Below are 26,330 nucleotides of genomic sequence, written 5' to 3'. Positions count from 1 at the left end.
CGCTAATCCTCTATTGGCACATAGCTAACATTCCTTTTAAATTGCTTGCTTAACAGCTGTCATTTATTTAGAAATATCAGTCAATAGTAACAAACTGAAAATGTAGATGACCAATATAGGTCAGGCTTGATATGGGTTAATAACACGCATACTGATAACATTGGGGTTGTGAGGCACTCTAGATTGTGTGCATTTATAAATATGGTGGAAATGGCTGAAGCCCCTGGGTATACCATATACAGTGGACCTATGTCTCAGACTATGACCCCGGATTAATATAGTAAATACATATAAATATATTATGAGTTACACTATACATGCAAATCTTTAATTGTAGACTCCGTCATTTCTGAAAGTGAAGAATCCCAAGAGGTTCATCATGGCCAGCATATGAACAACAGTACAACCCAATACCATATCCCCTTCTGAACCAATAAAGGTTAGTTAAAATACATAATCTTAACCTATGTAAGTAATAGAGGATCTTGTCAAATAAATAATACAATCTCGGTCTATCTTGTTTAAGGTGATCAAAAATGATAGTTACAGAAATTTAACTGCCTCGTCCTGCTCTACATATTGAGAAAAAGAATCGGCCTGAAAGCGAAGTATTTATGATAATTTTGGGTAAGAGCCTTTTTTAGCTTGTCATGAATAATATAGCAATATGAAGGACAAGTGATACATTCTACGTTTATTATGTTTAGAGTTATCAAGAATGAAAGCCTCAACAATATAATCGTCATATCCTGTTGCACAAACTAAGACAAAGATTAGTCCCCAAAACGACGCATCTACGATAAATCCGGGGTAAGAATTGTTCCTCTTGCTATCATTATGGCAACCTATATGCACAAAAATAGGTGTTGATTATTTTAAAATATATATATTTTTCCTTTAGGCAAAAACTACTTTTTTCATACATTTCTAAAGAAAAGTCGATACAGACACACAAAAGACATTGGACACGGTTGGGCATCTTCGAGCTGAAGGTGAGACTAGAACGAGGAAAACTGTTCATTCTAGAAACAAGAGTAGGAAATGTAAAAAAAAGTGCCCTTACTCAGTCTGAACGGCCCTAGTGTGCCCTAAAGGAATGGTCATCGAACCCCTTCAAGACAATTCGATGTTAGGGTTGTAATGTACTTGAGTCTTACGAGCCAAACCTTGCTCTCACCCCCCCATGAACGGTGCCCTTCGTCTTTGTGGCGATACTCATTTTCTGGTGTAACGTGATGTCTCATAACCAATGTATAAAGAAATTGATAGATGAAACATTAGAGACTAAGTTAAGTGTCCTTCACATTAGGTTCAGTTACAGGTACATTACATTTTGTTTGTAATTTCAGGCACCCTGCACACAAATGAAGATGATAGAGTGAAACTTTTTCTGGTCTGGTCCTGAGGAAGGTGGTCTGAACCCACCGAAACGCGCGTAGACCTGGCGTGGAAACCACACAAATAATATCTGTGTTACCTCAACCGTAGAAATAGTTTTTGAATTTGTAAATTTGTAGAGTGGTATGAATGAGTTAGTATGTATGTGGATAAGTGTGTGTCAGACAGGGTGCTAGTTTTTCATTGGAGAGCACTAGGTGTTTTTAACACATTGTATTTTTTCACTGTATTTTTAAATATTGATTGGATCATTATCTGTGTTTATGAAATGATGTATACACAAGAAAAGATTAAAAAAGAAAAAGTATTTTAAATGTTTTTGCTAAAATACATAAAAAAGAAATAAAATACGTAATATGAGAGAAAAGATATTGTTGTACCTGTACTAATTTGAAGGTTCCTTGTTTAATGTTGTGAGCCTTGCCACATAAGAAATTATGAATTGACCACGGGGGAATATTATTATAATTCTTCACTAGTATTGTCCTCTCTTTTCCCTGGTCATTAAAGCAACAATAGAGGGGGCCTCAAAATTTATGTGATTACATTCACGGTTATTTAACTGTGGGATATCGTTCTGAAATCAAGAGTGGAATTAGTTTTCCTTCCAAGTTAGAATTACATTGCTGTGAGATATCGTTTCACCAGATTATGAGTGCTAAGTAAATGTGGCCTCTTGATTAATTGACTCAGTGTTATCTACCTAAAAAAGAAATTTTTCCGTACGTAGCATTTAAATAAATCCTGACCACTACGGATAAATTGGAGACGTTTGGGTTCTCGGATGAGGACTTTACCTCCCTACTAGGATTAGTAACTGATGGGAGTAATAGTGTTCCCACTACATTAGGTGATAATAGTGAATGGCAAAATCTTTTAAATCTAAAGAAGAAAATGAAACGCATAGAATCACATGCACATTACATGCTTGCATATCTTAAAGAGGGAGTAATTCCATCTGGTCTAAGGGTCCGTAATGCTCCCGCTTTGTTTATTGAAATCCGCAAGTTTCTGGAGCGGTGGTCACTGATTTCAAACCGCTGCTCCAGAGACTGGATGATGTTAATCATCGAAACTGCCAGAGACCTCCTGATAGCCCTCAGCAAAGAAATTCAGGATCTGGAAGATAAGTTACAGACTTCCAGTGCAGTAGATGATGCAAAAAACAAACTTGAGAAGATTCAATCAGAGATGAAAGATTTTGATACCTATTTGACCAACAAAAAAACTGAAAAACTAAAGAAAGATGTACGTTGGTTCACGAAAGAAAAGATCTATCCCTATCTGAACCCAAACTATTATCAAGGGGGGAACCAGGCTAGCTACAATCCGAACTATGACAACACTTACAAGAGAAATTTCACTAACTTTTCAGATACTGGCTCCTCAGATTCCGATATGGATAATTACCAAGATCCGGGGAGGGGACGTTACAACTCTAGACCTCCCTTTAGAGGTAGACAAGGATACCAAAACACCCATACTCTGGGTTTTTTATCAAGAGGCCCCTACAGGGGGAAAAATGTGCACTGGCAGCAAGACAGGGGAGGACATGAAATGATGAGCCCTCAACCTCAGCAACAATATGTGAAGACGCGAAATCAGCAATACTGGTGGTAGACTTAAATGAGAACAAAAGTGCAGATAACTCAAAGGACATAATGCCGATCTACAACCTATCGTCTTCCAGTCTAAATAGTGACGAAACAACACTTTTGAGTCGGGGCTTATCATTTGTTCCCTGTACCCAGTTGAATAAATTTAAACTCCACGAGGACCTCTTTGCATTTTTTAGAAAAGTCAGGTTAAGAAAATTTTTTGACGGCAGAATAAGAGAGGAAGAAAACCTTAATTTATCTGGCTGTAAACCACCTTCTAGCTTTACACCAACATTAGATGTCGTGGGGCCCGAGGTTCAAATTTTCGAACGGAGGGTACTACAAGACATCACACGTCTCTTAACAGGAACTAACAGACCCAACTACAATCTATCAAAACAAGAAAATCTAGCCCTGAAAAACATCGAGCGAAACACCAACCTGATAATAAAACCATGTGATAAGGGTGGGGGCATCACTATTTTTGATAAAAGTGAGTACAACAAAAAGATGCTAGAGATGCTGAGTGTTGAGGAACACTATAGGCCAGCACACCCAAGGGAATTACAACGCCTTAATGCAACTATAAGGGAAATAACAAATACTGCATTTGAAGAAGGATTCATCTGTGAAGATGAACTCATCTTCTTGAACAAGTCCTGTCCAGTAGTTCCAGCATTGTATGGTCTGCCAAAGACACACAAGAATGAGACCAGCCCCCCCATGCGACCAATCATTTCCACGATTGGGTCGAGTACAGAGCCTCTATCAAAGTACGTGGACAAATTCTTGTGCCCATTGACACAGAAATATGAATCATTTGTCCGCGACACGGGAGATATGATCACCAAAACAGAAGGAACTGCATTTGACGCAGCCTCTGACATACTAGTGACGCTTGACATTGAGGCGTTGTACACCAACATTCCTCAGTGTCAGGCGTTACAGGCTGTGTCATCCTTGCTACACAGGTACCCTGAAAATCGACCAGATAGATTCATTCTGCAATGTCTGGAGGTTGTTCTATTGAACAACTTATTCGACTATGATGGTGCCCTTTACAAACAAGTGAAGGGCACCAGCATGGGAGCTTCAGTGCGCCAAGTGTGGCGAATGCCTACATGGGCGAATGGGAACTGAGACATGTGTACAACGAGGTTGCACCTTTTTTTGAAAATGTTTTTTTGTGGCGTCGATTTATCGATGATATCTTTTTTGTTTGGCGCGGAACGGAGGTCCAATTGAAGGACTATATATTTTGGCTAAACTCAAGCGACCCCAATCTAAGGTTTACCTCCCATTACCATACAGATAAGGTAGAGTTTCTGGATATTGAGATAAATGGTAGCAGTGGAGCCTTAGAAGTGAGCCTTTATAGGAAACCAACTGCAAAAAATACTATTCTCCAGTTTGGGAGTTTTCACCCACATTGTCAAAAGGACTCTATCCCGTTTGGCGAATTCCTCAGGATACGCCGTAACTGCACGAACCTGACGGAATATCAACGCCACGGAGAAGCACTGAAAACAAGACTACTTACAAGAGGCTACCCCCATCGATTGATTAGGCAAGCTTTTAAAAGAGCAAAGTACTATGACCGGGACTCATTGTTGAGGGGCACCAGAAGGAAACCCATAGATAGAATCACCTGTGTCATAAACCACTCACCACTGAACTACAAAATCCAAAACATAATTAACAGAAACTGGAGTATATTAAAAACAGAGGAGAGTGAGATGTTTGCATCTAAACCCCTAGTGGCATACCGCAGGAACAAAAACTTAAAAGATCGTTTAGTCCACACTAGAAACAAACAGAAGATGGGAAGTATTCAAACATCTATAACAGGACAAAATCCAATACTTGGAAACCATAGATGTGGATCCTGTCATGCCTGCGATGCCGCAATTGTAACTGACTTAATAAGTTATAATAACTTCAAAGTGAACCTAAGATCATTGACAAATTGTAGGAGTAGCAATGTCATTTATATAATCCTATGCCCGTGCGGCCTTGCCTACATTGGGGAAACTGGTAGGGAATTCCGCACTAGATTCAGTGAACACAAGTCGGCAGTGAGGATGAAGAAAATATCAGCACCCTTAGTGCAACACTGTATAGACCAGAATCACAATGAAACAGAGCTACAGTGGTGCATCCTAGAGAAGGTACAACATAAAATAGTTCACAAAACCATCAGGCCCCCACCTGGACGCCCAATAATATCAGGCATTGGATCATTGTTGGAACCTCTGTCCTCGTTTGTGGATGTCTTTCTGGCACCACTTGTGAAAACCATGCCTACCTATCTCCAGGATACCAAAGATGTCTTACGACTGTTACCTGAGACAATTTTCAACACTGACCTAGACATGCTTGTCAGTTTTGATGTAGAGTCGCTGTATACTTGTATACCGCAAGCGGAAACCCTACAAACTGTACAGCAACTCCTTGAGAACACCATGCATGACAGTATAACACCTATCCAATTCGTAATGGATCTAGCCAGAATTGCCATGACCGAAAACTTCTTTAGTTTCGAAGATTCCCTATACCTACAAACATCTGGGACATCTATGGGCAGCAAATTTGCTCCGAGTCTGGCTAATCTCTACGTCCATCATTTCGAAACTAATCATGTCCTCAACCACAACAATCCATACTACCACCAGGTGGTGTTGTGGAAGAGGTACATCGATGATATCATAGTCATATGGCGTGGAGACAGTGAGTCCGTACTATCTTTTCAAACCTGGTTAAATGACCAGAATCCCTTTCTGAGATTCACAGTGGACTATAGCAGAACAGAACTTGCTTTTTTGGATCTGCTGATTTTTCCAGCTGAGGGACACCTTGCGAGCAGCCTATACAGTAAACCCATGTCACGCAATTCCCTCTTGAGGTTTGACAGCCATCACCCCAGATCCCTCCGTGAGAATCTTCCGTTTGGGCAGTTTTTGAGGGTTCGAAGGAACTGCTCAGCCACATCTGATTTTCGCACTCAGTCGGCGGGTCTGACAGAGAGATTGAAACAACGTCTGTATCCTAGCAGGCTGATTAAGAATTCGTGTAAGAGAGCTCTTAACAACCACCGAGATGGACTCCTTGCACCAGCCATTACGAAACCTCCACTGAACAGACTTGTCTGTGTTACTACTTTCAGTACTGTCTCATCCAAAATACAAAACATCATCAGACATAAGTGGCGTATTCTGAACACCACAGGAGACAACATCCCTCTGCCACTTTTCTCATTCAAGAGAAGCACGAATCTAAAAGATGAGTTAGTCCACACCAGACCAAGAACCATCATGTGTGACACCACCACGAGATTGTGGAATTTGCCACCGGTACAGGGCCATTACCCCTGTGGCAGCTGCTCGGTGTGTCCCCAGACAAAGAAGACTCTATCAGTAGATATTGGGACAGCTCGTCCTTGGGTTTTGAAGAACCATACCAATTGCAACAGCGAAAGGGTTATATATCAGATCACTTGCCCTTGTTCCCTACGCTACATAGGGATGACAACGAGAAAAGTAAAACTAAGGATACAGGAACATAAAAGCACGATTCGATGTAACAGACAAGCCACACGTCTGACTTCCCATTTCCTCAGCAAGAAACATTCAGCTGATGATCTGGAATGGGTCATTTTGGAACAGCCATACATACCCCCCCATGTCAAAGACATCTCACATTTCCTTCTTAGGAAAGAACAGCATTGGGTTTTTAAACTTAAATGTCATACACGAGGGCTGAACGATGATATCCCGTGGTTACAGCTCTAGAAAACCACCTCCTATGATTCGAAACTGATGAGATTATGTCCTTTTCACGACAGCACCTCTCTGTGTTAAAATAGCTTATTTCTGGTCCTCACTATTTGGTCCGTAGCTCTATTGGCAACAACATTCCATCATGAAAAAAGAAAAGAATTGAATGGTGCTGCAGGCACTTACAGCGACACACAGTTTTCCAGTATGCGGAGATACACTCAATAAACCCTTATTAATGGTTACTAAGATCTAGGTAACACATGATCCATGGTAGACTTTATACTTCCACTCTACCTGATTTCAAGTAATAGGCTACATTGTTATAAAAAACTGTGTTGGTTCTCCGTGTCTACCTGGCACTGGAACTTCATCGCCCTGTATTTTACTTTCTGAGTCCTTTTAGGGATCTGGGCAAACAACACCAACCCCTTTTCTCATTTAACAACATAAAGGAACCGATGAGGCATTAAAACTGACACTCGCCTCCCAAATATAGTAGAATGATCACAATACCAATATATATATATATTTTTTAGTGAAGATCGTTTTCACGATTTATTACGCGTTTCCGCGTCAAATGCGAGCATTCACCATGTCGGCGGTACCGCACGGCCATTGGTAGTTGCTTCTAACCAATCGGTGAGTTCCAACATCATGACTGACTCGGGCCGAGACCATTTATTTCCGCATCCGGCCAGGTCTACCTATCAAGGCAGCGCTGACATTTTCTGAAACGGCAAACCTGCAAGGCACACAGTCCTCGCGTTGCCGTTTTTCTATTGGTAAAAGGTTTTTCTGCTTTGTCCAATCAGAATGCAGCACCTCGGCAGATAGCTGCCATTCAGGTCCGCCTTAGTCTCTTTTCACACGCACGCACAGGCAGCCTCACCACCTTCCCCTCGGCTCAGTTACACGACCGAGGTAACGACGGACAGGTGGGTGAGCGCTGCGAGTGTGCTTCATTGCTTTTATGTTAACATCAGTAGCTTGGTAATAATGGTTTCTTTTTAATATCCTATAGCTTTGAAAAATAGACAAGTTTTTTCTAAATAACATTACCAGCTGTGTAGAAATAGACTTGTCTGGATTCCTAAAGATAGATGCCTGGAGCAACTCTGCGCTCCTCCACTCTTTCAGTGTTTTGTGTTGTCTCAATGAATTTGTTTAATTGGCACCTGGTTTTTCCAGTATAATAATGCACATCTTTCACTGTAAAGTCCTGCTCCTTTGTACTAGTCCCTTGCTTTACAAGGACTTCAAATATATAGAATCTGGCTACAGGGTTTGTCATTTTTCATAAGGGTTCAGTGAGGAGTCACTTCTCATTTCCCTATGTGCAGCTTTTCCCGGCCATGTCTGCTGGTAGTTTCTGGCTGTCAGCTCCACACAAAAAGGTATATATCGCATTTAAATATGGCGAATTGCAAAATGTTTTTCTTGTTTATTCAGAGCGTGGCCTCTTTCTTCCTGAGCGAGTGCCAGGAGAGGTGAGGCTGTTCCTCCCTACATTTATGGGTGAGTAACCAATGCATGATTCCAATCCAATATTGACAGTGATTGTTAAATCAGCCTGTTCATACTGAGATTCCGTATATAATCTAAGAGAACACTGGGTACAAACTGTCTTGTATTTTTGTTTTCTCTTTTCCATGTTTTCTGATTACACAGGAGAGCGCTGGGATTGAAGTGACCATACCATTGGTAGGTCTCCTTTCATTTTTTCACATAATTGCAGTAGTGAACTCCATAGGTCCTGACGAAAGCCCGTAAGGGCTGAAACATGTTGACCACTTTACATTCTTGATGGTTAGTAATATTCTTTTCAAAATACTATACCCACTCTGCTTTTAAACATACCGTCCTGATGGTCACCCCTAATAAAATTGCTCTTTAGTCATCACGACAGGTATTTTTAACTTTTTCACATTATTTTTTGGGCACTGCAATTTTTTCCTATCAGCTCTTTATAACACCCATCATCTGTGTGATGGTTTATGTCTTTTGCGTCTGATGATCCAAACTTTACAACCCTCATTGAATTAATTGAGGTGTTGTTTTATGGACACCATTCGCGGTTACAAAACCCAGATGATGAGGCCCCACCAATTGGTGTGCTGATGGGTTTCTTTACTCACGATCTGTGACTGTTTAGATAGCTCTCTTGTGTTCCTCATAGATAATCATTTGGTATCTACTACTCTGAATTTTCCATAATAAGGTTTTCCTATTATGACAGTGTATTAGACCTACCGTATCTTCCGTGTTTTTTGATAATTGAGTTGGGGGACAAGATACAAGTAGGTCTTTAATATTTCTCCCCTAGGACCCTCCTCACTTTTCTGTTTGTTTTTTACAACATAAAATAGGTCAACCAATGGAGTATACCCGGAAAAAACGGGAGAGTTTCTGGATTTTTCAATTTGATAGTGTCCGCAGGGGATTAAATGAAAATATAGCTTGGTTTGTTACCAAACATACATAAATTGTTAAAAACCTCCCCTGTACCCTTCGAATATATACGTAGAGAGGATTGAATATTCATGGCAAAGGCCTTACTTGACACCGGGATACTAAGCATATACCTAGCAGCCAGTTTGATCTGTATTGTCCAAAAACTGGGTGATATGAGTAGATGATGTCCATCACCCCAGAAAGGTATCACTCAATAAGACTAAGTAATGTTTTACAGCTTTCCCATGCTTTCAGGAATCAAATAGCCAATTTCAAAAAGACTCTCTTAATATCTAGACTATAAATCAGACCTCTCTTGATAATATCTCAGTATTCAGATAATAACACCTCATCTATGTGATTTATTACTTAAAACACAGTTCCAAGATGGCGCCCGTGTTCACAAACCGGAACTAAATACATCAGTTCCCGGGTTGCCAAACTCGAAAAATGTAAACCTCGCGAATTGGCAGAACCTGGTCCCAAATAATAAGTTTGCACAAATATTGAGGCATATACATCATGCCTTACTTATATTAGTTTAGCATCCTGATAAAAATACCTAACAAACATCATCTTGTACTTATAAAACTATCCTGTCCCAATATGGCGCCCGTATTCATAGACCGGAACCAGATTCATCGGTTTCCGGGTCAGGAAACGCCGAAAATGTCAACTACGCGAATCTGTTAAAGGTATTTAAAGCGTTAAATCCGATGACTCTTAGTAACGTAGGTCGGAATAGGAGAGACGAGGCAGGAGATCCATATACAACGGTCACAACATCGAAATAAGGTATGTCCACGATGCCGCAAAATCCTTGCGGGAGACGCTAATCCTCTATTGGCACATAGCTAACATTCCTTTTAAATTGCTTGCTTAACAGCTGTAATTTATTTAGAAATATCAGTCAATAGTAACAAACTGAAAATAAAGATGACCAATATAGGTCAGGCTTGATATGGGTTAATAACACGCATACTGATAACATTGGGGTTGTGAGGCACTCTAGATTGTGTGCATTTATAAATATGGTGAAAATGGCTGAAGCCCCTGTGTATACCATATACAGTGGACCTATGTCTCAGACTATGACCCCGGATTAATATAGTAAATAACATATAAATATATTATGAGTTACACTATACATGCAAATCTTTAATTGTAGATTCCGTCATTTCTGAAAGTGAAGAATCCCAAGAGGTTCATCATGGCCAGCATATGAACAACAGTACAACCCAAGACCATATCCCCTTCTGAACCAATAAAAGTTAGTTAAAATACATAATCTTAACCTATGTAAGTAATAGAGGATCTTGTCAAATAAATAATACAATCTCGGTCTATCTTGTTTAAGGTGATCAAAAATGATAGTTACAGAATTTTAACTGCCTCGTCCTGCTCTACATATTGAGAAAAAGAATCGGCCTGAAAGCGAAGTATTTATGATAATTTTGGGTAAGAGCCTTTTTTAGCTTGTCATGAATAATATAGCAATATGAAGGACAAGTGATACATTCTACGTTTATTATGTTTAGAGTTATCAAGAATGAAAGCCTCAACAATATAATCGTCATATCCTGTTGCACAAACTAAGACAAAGATTAGTCCCCAAAACGACGCATCTACGATAAATCCGGGGTAAGAATTGTTCCTCTTGCTATCATTATGGCAACCTATATGCACGAAAATAGGTGTTGATTATTTTAAAAAATATATATTTTTCCTTTAGGCAAAAACTACTTTTCTAATACATTTCTAAAGAAAAGTCGATACAGACACACAAAAGACATTGGACACGGTTGGGCATCTTCGAGCTGAAGGTGAGACTAGAACGAGGAAAACTGTTCATTCTAGAAACAAGAGTAGGAAATGTAAAAAAAAGTGCCCTTACTCAGTCTGAACGGCCCTAGTGTGCCCTAAAGGAATGGTCATCGAACCCCTTCAAGACAATTCGATGTTAGGGTTGTAATGTACTTGAGTCTTACGAGCCAAACCTTGCTCTCACCCCCCCATGAACGGTGCCCTTCGTCTTTGTGGCGATACTCATTTTCTGGTGTAACGTGATGTCTCATAACCAATGTATAAAGAAATTGATAGATGAAACATTAGAGTTAAGTGTCCTTCACATTAGGTTCAGTTACAGGTACATTACATTTTGTTTGTAATTTCAGGCACCCTGCACACAAATAAAGATGATAGAGTGAAACTTTTTCTGGTCTGGTCCTTAGGAAGGTGGTCTGAACCCACCGAAACGCGCGTAGACCTGGCGTGGAAACCACACAAATAATATCTGTGTTACCTCAAACGTAGAAATAGTTTTTGAATTTGTAAATTTGTAGAGTGGTATGAATGAGTTAGTATGTATGTGGATTAGTGTGTGTCAGACAGGGTGCTAGTTTTTCATTGGAGAGCACTAGGTGTTTTTAACACATTGTATTTTTTCACTGTATTTTTAAATATTGATTGGATCATTATCTGTGTTTATGAAATGATGTATACACAAGAAAAGATTAAAAAAGAAAAAGTATTTTAAATGTTTTTGCTAAAATACATAAAAAAGAAATAAAATACGTAATATTAGAGAAAAGATATTGTTGTACCTGTACTAATTTGAAGGTTCCTTGTTTAATGTTGTGAGCCTTGCCACATAAGAAATTATGAATTGACCACGGGGGAATATTATTATAATTCTTCACAAATAAGTGGGTGTGTAAGTAGCTATATGGGTGAGTGTGTTGCTATGTGACTGGCTGTATGGGTGAGTACCTGGTTGTGAGTGGCTATATGGGTGCATAAATGGTTGTGTGGGCGGCTGTACAAGTAAGTGAGGGGGTGTGTGAGTAACTCTATGGCAGAGAGCGAGTGGGTGTGCCAGTGCTGATATGGGTATGTGAGTGGTCGTTTGGGTGTGTGAGGGGTATATAAGAGGTTGTATGGGGTGAGTAGGTATGTGAGTGGGTCTATGGATTATGTCATTAGTGATGTCACTGACCATGTCATAAGCAATCTAATATGTGAGGTTACAAGCATTATATTGCAGGGCGCAAGTTATATTTAGCTCAAGTAAATATAACTGCTGAATTTCTATGGTTTTGTATGAGTGAAATCTGAGCCTAACTATAACATACCTGTAGCCTTTGTTTTTTGCGGTGAATTTCTACGTTTTTTTTTAATTCTTTTTCCTAACTATGATGTCCTTCTAACCTTTGTTTTCTTCAGTCTATTTCGAAGGTTTTTTCAAATTATATTCCCTAACTATAACATTCTTGTAACCTTTGTTTTTATCTGTGAATTTCTATGGTTTTTTAACTAGTAGTCATGTTTGCATGTGGTGGAGAAAGGGGGGAAGGCTTCCGACCAGCTCTCAGGAATCCCATTGTGTCACACTTACTGGAGGTAACAGGAGTGCTTCTTGGCTCCCAAGGACCCTCAGCATCCAAGAGGACTTCTTTTTCCCAACCAATAGTGTGCCAAAAGGCACATTCACAGAGTGGTGGATAAAGGGGGTGAAGCCTCTGAACAGCTCCCAGGAATTGAGGTGCATGGGACTTACTGGATGTAACAGGAGGGGCACTTGGCTCCCGAAGACCCTCAAAAGGGGGCTTATCACCCAACTAATAGTGTGCCAGGAGGCCCCTTTGCAGAGTAGTTGAGAAAGGGGACCTCCAATGACATCTCAGAAATCTGGCTTTGAGTGAATTAGTCATTAAAACAATTTGGATTCTTGGCCATCAATGACCATCACCAGCCGAGCGGAGTTCAACCCCCAAGTAGTAACCTAAGAGGCCCCTGTGCAGAGTGGTTGAGAAAGGGGCCAGGGCCTCCTACGAGGTCTCAGCAAACTAATTTCTGACCTTTATTCTGCCTCTTTCTGCTCATTTCTGACCTTTATTCATCCTCTTTCTGCTAATTCCTGATCTTTATTCTGCCTCTTGCTGCTCTTTTCTGACCTCTATTTTGTGTCTTTCTGCTCGTTTCTGACCTTTATTCAACATTTTCCTGCTCGTTTCTGACTATGCCTCCAGCTGCTCATTTATTTCCTTTAGTTTTTCCTCTTTCTGCTCATTTTTCACTTTTATTTTGTGTCTTTCTACTCAATGTTTACCTTTTTTACCTCTTTCTGCTAGTTTCTGATCTCTATTTCGCATCTTTCTGCTCAATGCTGGCCTTTTTTCTGCCTCTTGCTGCTCATTTCTGTCCTCTGTTCAGACTCTTTCTGCTCATTTCTAACCTTTTTTCTGCCACTTTCTGCTCATTTCTGACCATTATTCTGCATCTTGCTGCTCTTTTCCGACCTCTATTTTGCATCTTTTGCTCGTTTCTGACCTTTATTTAACCTTTTCCTGCTTAATACTAACCTTGCCTCCTGCTGCTCAATTATTTCCTTTATTTTCCCTATTTCCGCAAATTTCTAACCTTTATTTTGTGTCTTGCTGCTCGTTTTTTACCTTTATTTTGCCTTTTTCTGATTGTTTCTAATCTCTATTTTGCATATTTCTGCTCGTTGCTGGCCTTTATTCTGCCTCTTGAGGCTCATTTCAGACCTTTATTCTTCCTCTTACTGCTCGTTTCGAACCTCCCTTCTGACTCTGCTCATTTCTGACTTCTATTCTGACCCTTGCTGCTCATTTGTGGCCTTTATTCTGCCTCTTTCTGATAGTTTCTGACCTTTATTCTGTCTCTTTCCACTCTTTTCCCACCAATATTCTGCCTCTTGCTGCTCATTTCTGACCTCTATCCTGTCGCTTCCTGCTCATTTCTGACTTCTGTTCTGCATCTTGTGTCTCATTTCTGAACTTTATTCTACCTTTTTTCTACACGTTTCTTACTTTGATTCTGCCTCTTGCTGCTCATTTCTGACCTCTATTCTGCCTCTTTCTGCTCGTTTCTGACATCTATTCTGCCTCTTGCTGCTAGTTTCTTACCTTTATTTAGCCTCTTTCTACTCATTGCTGACGTTTATTCTCCCTCTTTCTGCTCATTTCTAACCTTTATTCTCCCTCTTTTTGCTTGTTTATCACCTTTAATCTGCCTCTTTCTGTTTGTGTCTGAACTTCATTCTGCCTCTTTCTGCAGATCACCAGTACCATGAGGGGAGCCTGTGTGCAGATTCTGTGTTAGTCTGTAATTTGAATTATATTTGGTTCATGCTTCTTACCTGCTTTGGAAGTAACCTTATGTCAATACTCTTGCATTATTTTGATTTCCTATTGAGAGATTTGTTGCTAATTCTCTCACTACCTACTTTTTGCCTCGTGCAATCATTTTAATTTTGATTAAACCTTTATAGTTTTGACTTAGAATATTCTCTTACGTTTGATTATGCTTGGACTTAGTTTTATGCCGGCTCAGACAGCCCCAATCCTACATCTAGACTCTTCTAATTATTTTAATTAAAGCCTTGATAGGTGGAAGAGGTGATGTTTGTAAGAGTGCATCACTCACTGTTGGGTCTGAAGTATAAGGTTAGTGATTTCTGACAGATTGACAATATAGTCCCAGTACTTTGCATTTGATCTTTCACATTATGACTGGTCATGTACGAAGGGGAATATTTTGCTTTCAGAAGGTTAAACAGATAATGGCTTTTTATGGAATATTCTTTCCTGATGATAATATACTATACAGAGAACTCATTGCCCAAATTCTTGGAAGTAGATTTTGGGTAGCCTTAAATACCATAAGACTGTCTAAACATATTATTCATACAGTATTTCACCTGAGTGAAGAAAGCCCTTCTGTTTTGCCAAGAGTGTATATATGGATTTATAAGAAAGATATCTTACTGAAGTTCATAGAATCAAAGTGGTCAACAGGCCTAAGTGAATCTTTCCAGAAGTGCCTAAACTTAGTCTTATGCCGGCTCAGACAGCTCCAATCCTACATCTAGACCCTTCTAATTATTTTAATTTGAGATTGATAGGCGGAAGAGGTGAGGTATGAAAGAGTGCATCACTCACTGTTGGGTCTGAAGTATGAGGTTAGTGATTTCTGACAGATTGACAATATAGTTCATACAGTATTTCACCTGAGTGAAGAAAGTCCTTCTGTTTTTCCAAGAGCGTATACATGGATTTATAAGAACAATATCTTACTGAAGTTCATAGAATCAAAGTGGTCAACAGGCCTAAGTGAATCTTTCCAGAAGTGCCTAAACCATGCTAAGGTAATTCAAAAGTCAGATTTTTATTCACGCTTGGAACTATAACCTGTTCTACAGAACTCAGCTGCAAAGGGAGAAATACAGTAGAGAGGTGAGCAAATGTGTTTTGCCAAGAGCGTATACATGGATTTATAAGAACAATATCTTACTGAAGTTCATAGAATCAAAGTGCCAATGTTGTCTGACTTGAGGTGTGGGTATTTAATATACTCAGATTTGTTTTTATGTTATCTGTAATTTTGATGCACATTACAAAAGCTGAATTACATGTACAAGAAAGATTCAATAGGAATGGTCAACCTATTTCTCCCTATCATAACTCTAGTTGGGATTTTTTTAAGGAAAGTGCCTCTTTTTACATGGTAAGCCCCCACTTTTTGCCTGATGTTGGATGTGATTTCAAACTAAGTGCACTGAGTCCCTGGTTATCAGGATCCAAGTGCCGGATCTCCTTCCCTAAAAAAGTATCACAATTGGCACACCCTCTGTAAGTCTCATTAAATGGTACCCACAGGACCCAAGGCATGAGGACAGAAGGAGGTTACCTATGCACCCCTCACCTGGATTCATAGGTGTCCCTGTCACAGGTCACGTGTCCAGGTGCAGAACAAACTGAAGAGCTGACATGGCTAACAGCCCTGTGTGTCATGCCAACCCAGCACTGCATAAGATATAGGCAAGCCACCCCTTTTGCAGAGCTTTAGCCCTAAAGGTGGGTGCACTATATCCTATGTGTGGGCCCCTACAATATCCAGTCCATTCTGGAAGTCATAATTGAACAGTAAAGCCATAAAGAGTACATGGGCTGGATACTCATCAACAAGAGTTTCCTAGCTCCATGATGGCTTTACTGATTTCTAAGATATTTTGTACCAAACATCTTGTCTTAATAAATCCGTACTGATGCTAGCATTGGATTTATTAATAAATTCACACAGGGAACCCCACTAGAGGGACCCTTGAAACCAACAACCACTGGTGTTGTCCCTGTCTAGTTTTAGACAGCTTGCCATCGCCAGACGTGTTTCTGGACGTCTGGGTAGAAAGACATAGATCTCCGGATCCAGAAGAAAGGCCTGGTCTGTGCAGAGTAGGTGATCACACATTCCTCCCTGCAGGATCTGCTTGGCAGAAGGGGAACTTCAAAGGACATTCTGCCTTTGAAAACTGCCCCAGCCTCTGCTGTTAGAAGCAGATGGTGACCCCCCAGTCCTACTTCATTTTTGGCAGGAGAACTGGCAGGAAAATTTGGTAAAATAGAAGGTGAGTATATCTTCACCCTGCACCATCCCTCAGGTGGGGCAGATGAGGTAGACCCCACTTTTCACTATACACCATCTTGAGGATGGAGATAGCAGCCAATTAGAAGTCAGGGTATGCCCACCTGCCTCATGGGATGAGCATAAAGAGGATGTGGATACCCTACAGGTAGATAACCTATTGGCTACTACCAGGCTTCTCCTAAAAATGCCCCTAACTTCAGTATTTTGGTGGCTCCCCAAGAACCTGGTAAAGAAACCACCATGGTTGAGGACTAGCACACTCTGTGTCGACCCAACTTACCACTAAAAAGAAACATTGCCACTCCCCAGAACTGTTGGTTCACCAGAGCAGTGCAGCCGACCCCTGCACGCCTCCATCACCTTGAGGGATGCTCTCCAAACAGCGACTTTGATGGTGGACCTAAGCAACGTTGGCATGACCGCCTTCTCTGTGACGGTCTGCTCTGCATTACACCTGTTGCCTTCCCGGTGCCGGAGAACTCTGAATCACCTTGGCAAAATCAGGCATCCAGTGACTGCAATGACATCTGAGATGACAATCCTCCGCTAGCCAATTTTACACCTTCTTCCATGCACCACAATCACGACTGCTGAGGTGGTGGCATTCATCATCCATTTACCTACAGAGACCTGCTCCCAGCAACTGCAACAGTAATTGTGATGGCCGTCCCCTAAACTCCATTCCAACTATACACTTCTATTGCTTTCACTGATGTAGGCAATGGTAAATATCTGACGGTATTGACCGCTGTGTGCTTAGATATCGAAAGTTCTACATACTTGAACCGAACTGGATTTTCTCTTGTTGCTTGAAAATCTACAAAGTCTTTATTAGCAAATCAAACTATATAAAGTATATTCCAGATTTGAATGTCTTGCTGCTCAAAATATATATGTATATAAAAATAAGTGTTCTTTTTATACAAAATGTGTCTCAGATTTATTCTTGAGTGTGTGTCTCATTTATTGACTGTGTGAGTACAACAACTAGTTTACACTGTCCTCTGATAACCCTAACTGCTCGTCCACACTACCACAAACAAATAATTAGTGTTATCTATTTGTTGCCTCTTTCTTCCTCTGGGGATTACTCACACTCTCAACATAGCGTACTTTATTTCAGTACACTGTACAGAGAGGCAGTATTTTACAAGTTTCGTCTAATTTAAAGGAGACATGTACCAATCCCAGTAAGAAAGTGCTGTGGGCCTAGTGCCTTGCTGCAGCGTCCTGCATAAACACTGCATGTAACAGATTCTAGTCGCTTCAAGAAAGTCTTATAGGTCAAGACACCTGATCCATTGACATATGTATCACTGATTGCAGTCACTGTAGCACTGTACATCGACCCCCAGAATGTCGTGATACAAAAATATCGAGGACAGAATATCATGGAACAAAATATTGAAAGGTAAGTGCATATAGGGAATCATAGGTTTATTATTCCTAACTCCAAATCTATATATACATATATGAACAATAAGGTATAAAAAATGTAGACTTGTCTGTCAATATTATTTTTTTTACACTTTGTCCTTGATATTCTGTCCTAGCAGTATTCTGATGTTGATATTCAGGGTGCACACCATTTCAACTGAATTAAGATAACTCAACGAGTGTAGAGAATGTGTGTTTGCGTGTGTCTGTTTGTGCCTGTAACCAAGCAGTCATACTTTGCATTCTTATAAAGACAGGTCAGTTGATTAATACATCAGACAAACATGTTTGGGTAGGTTGGGAGTCACTGAGTCTACTCTAGGTATTAGTGACCATACTTTGTGGTAAATAAATAAATAATACCCTATTTTTGGATGAATAAATGAATAACAGATAGCTCAATAAATAAGAGTCAAGATTCGAGGTAGTAGGAGTTTTTGCAGGTTTAATACAGCAAATACAGGAATAGGATGGCAAGGCCCAGCAGCGCTGCCGGGGTCAGGATCGGGACAAGGGAATAACTTTTTAATAACAGTGCATGAGCATATATACATAACGCAAACACATAGCATTACATTGCAATAGGCGTAGCAGTGGGTGGAGCAAAAGGCGTGGCGCGTAGCAGTCGCGAAAGATAAGGGTGAAAAGAGGTGTAACAGGGCGTATACATAGACATGTGATGCAAACGTAACAGAATATGTCATGAATGGGGCGGAAACCATGGAGGGGGCTACCTGAGGAGCCGGGACCTCTAACCTGATGGTGCGCGCAAACTAGCAATGACGTGTTACTAGGAGAAGCTGGGGGCTATGAACTCTGTGCTAGGAGCAGAGACTGAAGTCTGGAGAGTCAGGGCGACATGTACCTAAACAGTATCTAGTATCTGATGTTTAGAGAACATGTTGATATAAACTAGAAGTCAAGAGGGGAAAGGCTAACTTGATTCTAAGACTGGACCATGCATTATTCTACATGTAGTGCGTGATGAAGAATATTAAATGACCATTAAATGCAGTATTTCTCTAACGTGGAGACGTGAAGGCTAGACAATGACGGAAACTATCGATGCGATTCAGTAGCTTTAGGAATGCAGAGAAGGAGGACTGAACTGATAACTGGAATCATAACATATTCTTGGCAGACTCAGAGGCAGAGCCAGGGTGAGCCGGGCGCTGCGAGGCAGGAAGTAAGTGAAGGGTCGAGGATACAGGTGGGGGCTGTATCGCTCCTCAGCGAGGCTTCAGGAGACAGGAGCTGAATCTGGTGTTCGGGCCCTTTTGAGGCCTAGAAACGGGGACTTTACAATGGAATAACGTGCACACTGAGAAACGTGGCAACGTAGCTTTACATAGGCCTGATATTCGTAGTATTCACGAGAACTGGAAACTGGCATACTAGAAGTGGACACAACTGTAATTGCGTCATTAATCGAACATAGGGAATGCATATGCATATTTAATCATGCACACATAACATATGATGGATGACACGTAGGGACACAGAACATGGCAAAATTTACTTTTCCACATTCCCTCCTTGTCACTACGTTTCCATCAGGAAACATCAATATTCATGATACCATCTATCATTTCATACAGTATCATTTGCTCGTCTCGAATTATCCTGGAACGGGATTTAGAACGGGGCTTGGGACTAGGAATACAAGAGGTAGCACAGATGCCGCAAATCGCAGGGCCACATTGTATACAGAGGCAGCAGCTGAATATGATCGCTACTGCAATACCTAGAAAGGACAAGACTTTCCATCCCCAGGCGGAAATTATATTCCAGAACCAACCGGACCATGTCCAGGTGCCTGGATCTTGGTGTAACAGATGGGCAATTTTATGGAGTCTGGTTATAGCTGAATAAACAGACGGCGCGTTATTTGGAATGAAAATGCAGCAACTAGATCCGATGACTCTACAGGCCCCGCCCCTATCGGCCAGTATGACGTCAAGGACGAGACGATTCTGTAAAACGACAAATCTCATAGCAGATTGCTCTTCAGTTAAGTTACCTAGAGCAGAGGCAGTCTCATTTACTACAGCTTCGAGGGTTCTGGTTAACCTACGGATTAGCTTACTATTCTGGATAGGTCCTATAAAGAAAAAGAAACCTCTATTGAAATCTGTATACTGTTCTAGAGCAGTTTCAGTATAATCGACAATGGGGGACTCCCTTCTATGTCTAATGTGTACTAGATGTGTGTTTCTATGATAATCAGGTGGGGCTAGAAAAACTGGTGGCAGTAGGAAGGCAATGTAACAGGTTCCCTCCCAATCGAGGGGCAGACGAACATATGCAGTTTGACCACAAATAAAATAAGAATGACGTGAAGCTTTGAAAATAGATTTCCCACTGTCACTATACTTGACAATAGTAGTACAATCACTATGTCCTACATGTACGGAACCAATATTTCGGACACATAATTCGCCTTTAACTGGTAGTACTGAAATAGCAGGTAAGTCTGGAGTAGTATCAGACTGAACATTCAGGACCATGAAATTCGAAGAATAGTTACCTAAATTATACACTTCATTTTCTAGATCTAACCCGGTTCTGTGGGGAAGACCTTGCTTGTCTGGGAAACATGTACTGTTAAGAAAAGACATATCTGTTGAGGATGACGTTAACGTGGACCATGCTCCACACGAACCATTATGTGAAAAAGGATAAGGAAAAAGTGGCAGAACTCCCTTCGGTATCTGGAAAGGGGGGAGTCGACCACACACCCAACAATTAGTGGCATTGCTGGTCTGATGTGAGTAATGTAACATGCGGATGAAAGAATTATTTTTCATAGCGAGGCGGTAAGAGAGTTCATGAGGAGGCAGATCACTAAACGTGTGCTCTACTGTAGCATTAGCAGACTTATTTACATGAAGAACTGGGAAATACAAGAAAAATGCATAACTGGTGCAGGAAATCATAATGCTGAGAAATAATATGAAACATAGAAAAACGATACATCGAATTGAGTTTTGACTAACTCTCTCACTATGGGGGTCTATTTTATACATGTCAGAAACAGTCTAACTGTTTCACCTAGGGGAGGACTTAGACAATCAAACTGGCTGACTTATTTTACTAGACCGGAGTTTCAACTTATACTCCTGTTGCGGAGTTTTCTCTAACAGGGGAGGGTTTGTAGCAATGTCTTTTGCGGGACAGTCCTTGAGAACAATATTTTGGCAATCCTTCAAATCCTGGGAAATGTTCTTTGAGACGGGTTTCAGTCCATAAAACTTCTTTATATGTGAAAGGTGCACCCAGCCTTTGCGACCCTCCAACTTCACGGCTGTACGGGTGGCGAGGAGGACCTGTCGGGGCTCTTTCCAGCGTGGCTCCAGCGGACTTGAGCGGTCAAAATTGCGGACCAAGACCATGGATCCTGGAACGATTTCATGCGGTGCCACCTCGGTATTGTCTGGAAATGCGGCGGCAACCTGTGAACGACAAGAGTTGAGGGCAGACATCAAGGAAGCTAGGTAATCTGTCAGCATATTACTTGAAACATCGGTAATACTTCGGGGTCTAGGAGTACCCCACATATTAGGGGGGCGGCCGAAAACGACCTCATACGGGGACAGACCTGATCTGGAATGTGCGACCATGCGCATATAAAATAAAGCGACTGGCAGAGCTACTAGCCAGTCCACACCTTTCTCTTTACATACTTTTGCAATACGGATTTTCAGAGTCTGGTTATGTCTCTCTACGAGACCGGCTGCTTCAGGATGGCGTACACAATGAAACTTCCACTGGTATCCCAACAAAAGGGAAACATGCTTCATTAACTCAGATGAGAATGGCTGGCCGTTGTCAGAATATACGACTCTAGGGAGTCCATAACGGGGGAAGAACTCACGAACCAACTGCTTGGCAGTGGTCGCGGCTGTGTAATCTGGGACTGGATATGCTTCTGTCCATCTGGACAAAGCGCATACAACTACAAGGACATACTTGAAACCTCGACATCGTTCCATCTGAATATAATCCATCTGGAGGACTTCAAAAGGGTGGTCAGGGGGCTGGAATCCACCTTGTTCCACCGGGACACTTTTACCTGGATTAAACTGACAACATATCATACAGGTACGGACTTTCTGCTTGGCTGCAGCTCGTAAATGCTTGTTGAACCAGATGTTCTGGATACTGTCTAACATAGCTTTTTCTCCTAAATGTGCTGGACTATGTGCGGTATTAATAATGACTTGAACCATAGAGTCGGGGAGAAACCATGTGGCTCTACCCTTCGTTAACCATCCTTGATCTGTCTGGACCCCTCCTTGTTCGGACCATTTCTTGATTTCTTCAGGAGTAGCATGTAACTGTATGTCTATGACATCTTGTGTAGGGTCTTTAACTGTCATACATGTAATCGGATCTGGAGTGTGTGTCATGTTAACTGGAATGTCTAGAGTCTGTGCTGTAAGCTTGGCTGTGCGATCTGCTAAATCGTTACCTTGAGAAATAATGTCAGTAACTTTCGTATGTGCTTTGCACTTCATGATGGCGATAGATGTCGGTAAATGTATGGCATCTAACAGAGCTTGAATAAGGAGACCATGCTGAATCTTGGTTCCATGAGAAGTCATGAAACCTCTCTCCTGCCAGAGCACTCCGAAGTCGTGTACAACTCCAAATGCGTAGCGTGAATCTGTGTAAACATTAACTTTCAAGTTCTTGGCGTGTATGCAGGCTTGTGTCAGAGCAACTAGCTCTGCTGCTTGAGCGGACAGGGTGTCAATACGGTGTGTTTCAATAACTTCGGTGTCAGTAGTCACTGCATACGCGGCGACTAGTTCTCCTGTACTTGTTCTCATACATGAACCATCCACATAAAGTGTCAGGTCGGGGTCTGGTAACGGAATATCTGTCAGATCTTGTCTTGGCTTTGTCGTAATGTTAACTACTTCCACGCAGTCATGTGTGGCAGAATTCGGAGTAACTGATGGTAACAGTGTAGCAGGGTTCAGGATGTTGCAGCGTCTGATTTCTATGTGTGGCTGGAACAGTGTCAATTCATAACCTGTTAAACGTGCAATTGTCAAGTGCTGAGTTTGTGTTCGGTTTAAAAGAACTTCCACGGAATGTGGAACTTGTACTGACAAGGAGTGTCCTAAGACTATGGAATCACTTTGTCTGATAGCTAGGGCTGTGGCTGCAACTGACTTGAGGCACGCAGGCAGAGCCTGGGCTACAGGATCTAATGTGCTCGAAAAATAAGCACAGGGCTTGTATTGTCCTGCTTGATCTTGTGTGAGAACAGATAATGCTGTACCTTCGCGTTCAGTGACGAAAAGGGTAAAAGGCTTACTGTAGTTCGGTGTCGCTAGAACTGGAGCTTGGCATAGGGCTTTCTTTAACTCATTGAAACTAAGTGTATGTTCAGATGTCCATGGGAGGACAGTGGATACGGCTGCCTCCTGTGTCGTTAACTGTATCAGTGGCTTGGCTAGAAATGCATACTGAGGAATCCATTGTCTGCAGTAAGAAGTAAGGCCGATAAAAGCACGTACCTCCTTCTGGGTCTTGGGCTGAGGAAGACTCGCTATTAACTGGATACGGTCTGGTGTCAACTGCCTACCCCTCTTGGACAGTAAGTGTCCTAAGTAGACCACTTGCTGGACACAGAATTGAAGATTAGAAGGGGACACCTTGTGCCCCATCTCGGCTAGGAAATACAAGGCTGTAAGAGATGCTCGCTCGCAAGCACGTTCAGAACGGGCTGTGATCAGGAGATCATCGACATACTGGAGCAGGGCAGTGTCAGTTGGCATGTGAATGTTGTCTAGTTGTCTTTTAAGTGCTTGACTGTAAATGCTAGGGCTTTCTGTGAAACCTTGAGGAGCGCGTGTGAACATATAGCTCCTTCCATTTAAACAAAATCCGAAAAGGAACTGGCTGTCTGGATGAATAGGGACACTGAAAAACGCGTTCTTGAGGTCGATTACAGTAAAGAACGTGGCTTCGGAATCAATGGCTGTCAATAGGGAAGAGATATCTGGAACAACTGGGTACTGAGGAATAATACATTTATTAAGTTCTCGTAGGTCAATCACTAATCGATATACTGGGGGTGCATTTGGATCAGTACGTTTCATGACTGGAATGATCGGGGAATTGCATACATTGGAGTCAGTTTCTACAACCACTCCTTGAGCCATGAGCTCGTCAATAATTTTGGATAAGGCTGCTACAGCCTCAGGTGGCAATCTGTACTGTCTGATTCGTGGTAACACTACACCTGGCTTGAGAGTCACACGATAGGGTGTGATTTGCATATAACCAACATCAGTTGGACCTTGCGCCCATAGATGCTGCGGAACATTAGACAATCTGGGATCAAAATCTCGTAATACATAGTGACCCTTAAAGTCACGTAGGAACAATCGTATTCCTTCTGGGGAACAGCATATAACTGCACCTAACTCTTTCAGTGTTTTAATGCCTAATAGGTTTTCTGGACATGACTTAGTAAGTAACAAATCAGTAGTGCGGGACAATGGACCTACTTCTAGAGTAACTGGCTTTGATATTTCATTTACAATGGGTTTTCCTGAAAATCCAAGGGAAACATTTCTTGAGCCTGAGAGCGGAGCCCCTGGAACTTCGGCGTGACTAATTGTGGTCCTACTTGCCCCTGTATCAATCAAAAACTTTCTGTCTTTCCCTAATACTTGACTGTGAACATAGGGACCTTCTTGATCTACAGGTATCTCGATGAGAGGCAAGCCTACCTCCCTCTCTAGGCTGTTTCATGAATACTGCTGGTACTCTGGATACTCAGACTGTGCATACTGGTACATCTGCTGTGTAACGTGCTGTGTTGCAGCAATAGGCTGCGGTACAGTAACTGTCTGTTGTCCATTCTGTGACTGAGGAATCTGTGAAACTTGTTCTTGTCTAGGCGGACGTGGTCTTTCTTTAGTCTTACCAGTAGCTATGTTGTGTTTCAGAACTGCACACTCGTTTATAAAATGACCTGGCTGTTTACAATAATTGCAGTTCCCTTTAACGGGAGCTGCAGGATGACTGGCTTGATTCGGACCCCTCTTCTGACTGTCTTGAGGAACAGATTGTGCAACTAGTACTTTCATTTTCGTGTCTTTCATACGTTTTCTCTCGTGTTCTTGTTCTTCCCTGATCCTATTCTGGTGGTATTGGAGCATCTGCAGCATCTGGGACGGGGTATTAGCTTGCCAGGTACTTTCGACTTTCAAAACTCGATTTTTAATTTGTGGACTTGAATTCTCGACTAATTTAGTAACAAAAAGGTGAGGGTATGACTCACTACTTGTCTTGAGGCCACTGTTGATGCTAAAACATTTCTCAAATCTAGAATAAAAATCACTAATATCTTCGTCTTGTTTCTGTTTACAGGCTGAGATTGCATCCCAGTCTTCTTTTCTAGTTGTCAATAATCTAGGTAAAACTTGTATTAATAATTCTGGTAATTCTTTACATTTCGCTCCAAGACCGGTACCTGGTACTCGTGCCTTGTCTTCAGCTTCTAGAACTGCCCAATCGATCTTTTTCTCTCCCACCTCCCATTCTTTTTCCTTGAGCTTTTCATACACCCCTGCGGGCAGCAGAACCTTTAACATTTTAATTATATCTGGATACGTGTATTCTCCCATACGGAGCATGTCTTTTAATTCTCTATGGAACCCTGCTGGATCTTTATCATGACAGGGAATTAATTTCTTCATCTCTAGGAGTTCCATCTTTGTAATCGGAGTGTAAACAAACACTCGTTCTAGTTCGCCACCCGTTCCTCTAACTGGGTGGACTTCTCGTAACGGATTCTGTCTCTCTATGTAAAATGGTTTACTTTCTGGGGGTGAGACATGAACAAAATGCGGATTCAAAAACGTTCTATATTTGTGACGCTGTTCTAGAATGACACTAATTAAATCGGTACCTAAACCTTTCCATCTATACTGGAGTAGCTCGTTCAGGACATCGTGTAACGGGCCTGGATCAGAGTGCTGACCCTCATACAATGTAATGAGGTGCTGAATCATATACATACCCGCCAGTCGTTGCTCGGCTGGGGGCATTTTCAGAAACATTTGTGCCACTATTTCGTCTGGAAAAGTGGTAGAATCAGTAATCCATCGGACTGCTGATCGGGCTAGTTCTTGTTCATGCATGGTACTCAACTCACTGTAACCGATTCGTGATTTCAGAATGTGATCGGTAGCTTGAA

The sequence above is a fragment of the Lissotriton helveticus genome, chromosome 11, assembly GCF_964261635.1.
Source record: "Lissotriton helveticus chromosome 11, aLisHel1.1, whole genome shotgun sequence".
NCBI lineage: Eukaryota > Metazoa > Chordata > Amphibia > Caudata > Salamandridae > Lissotriton > Lissotriton helveticus.
Note: the sequence above shows the minus strand (reverse complement) of the source record.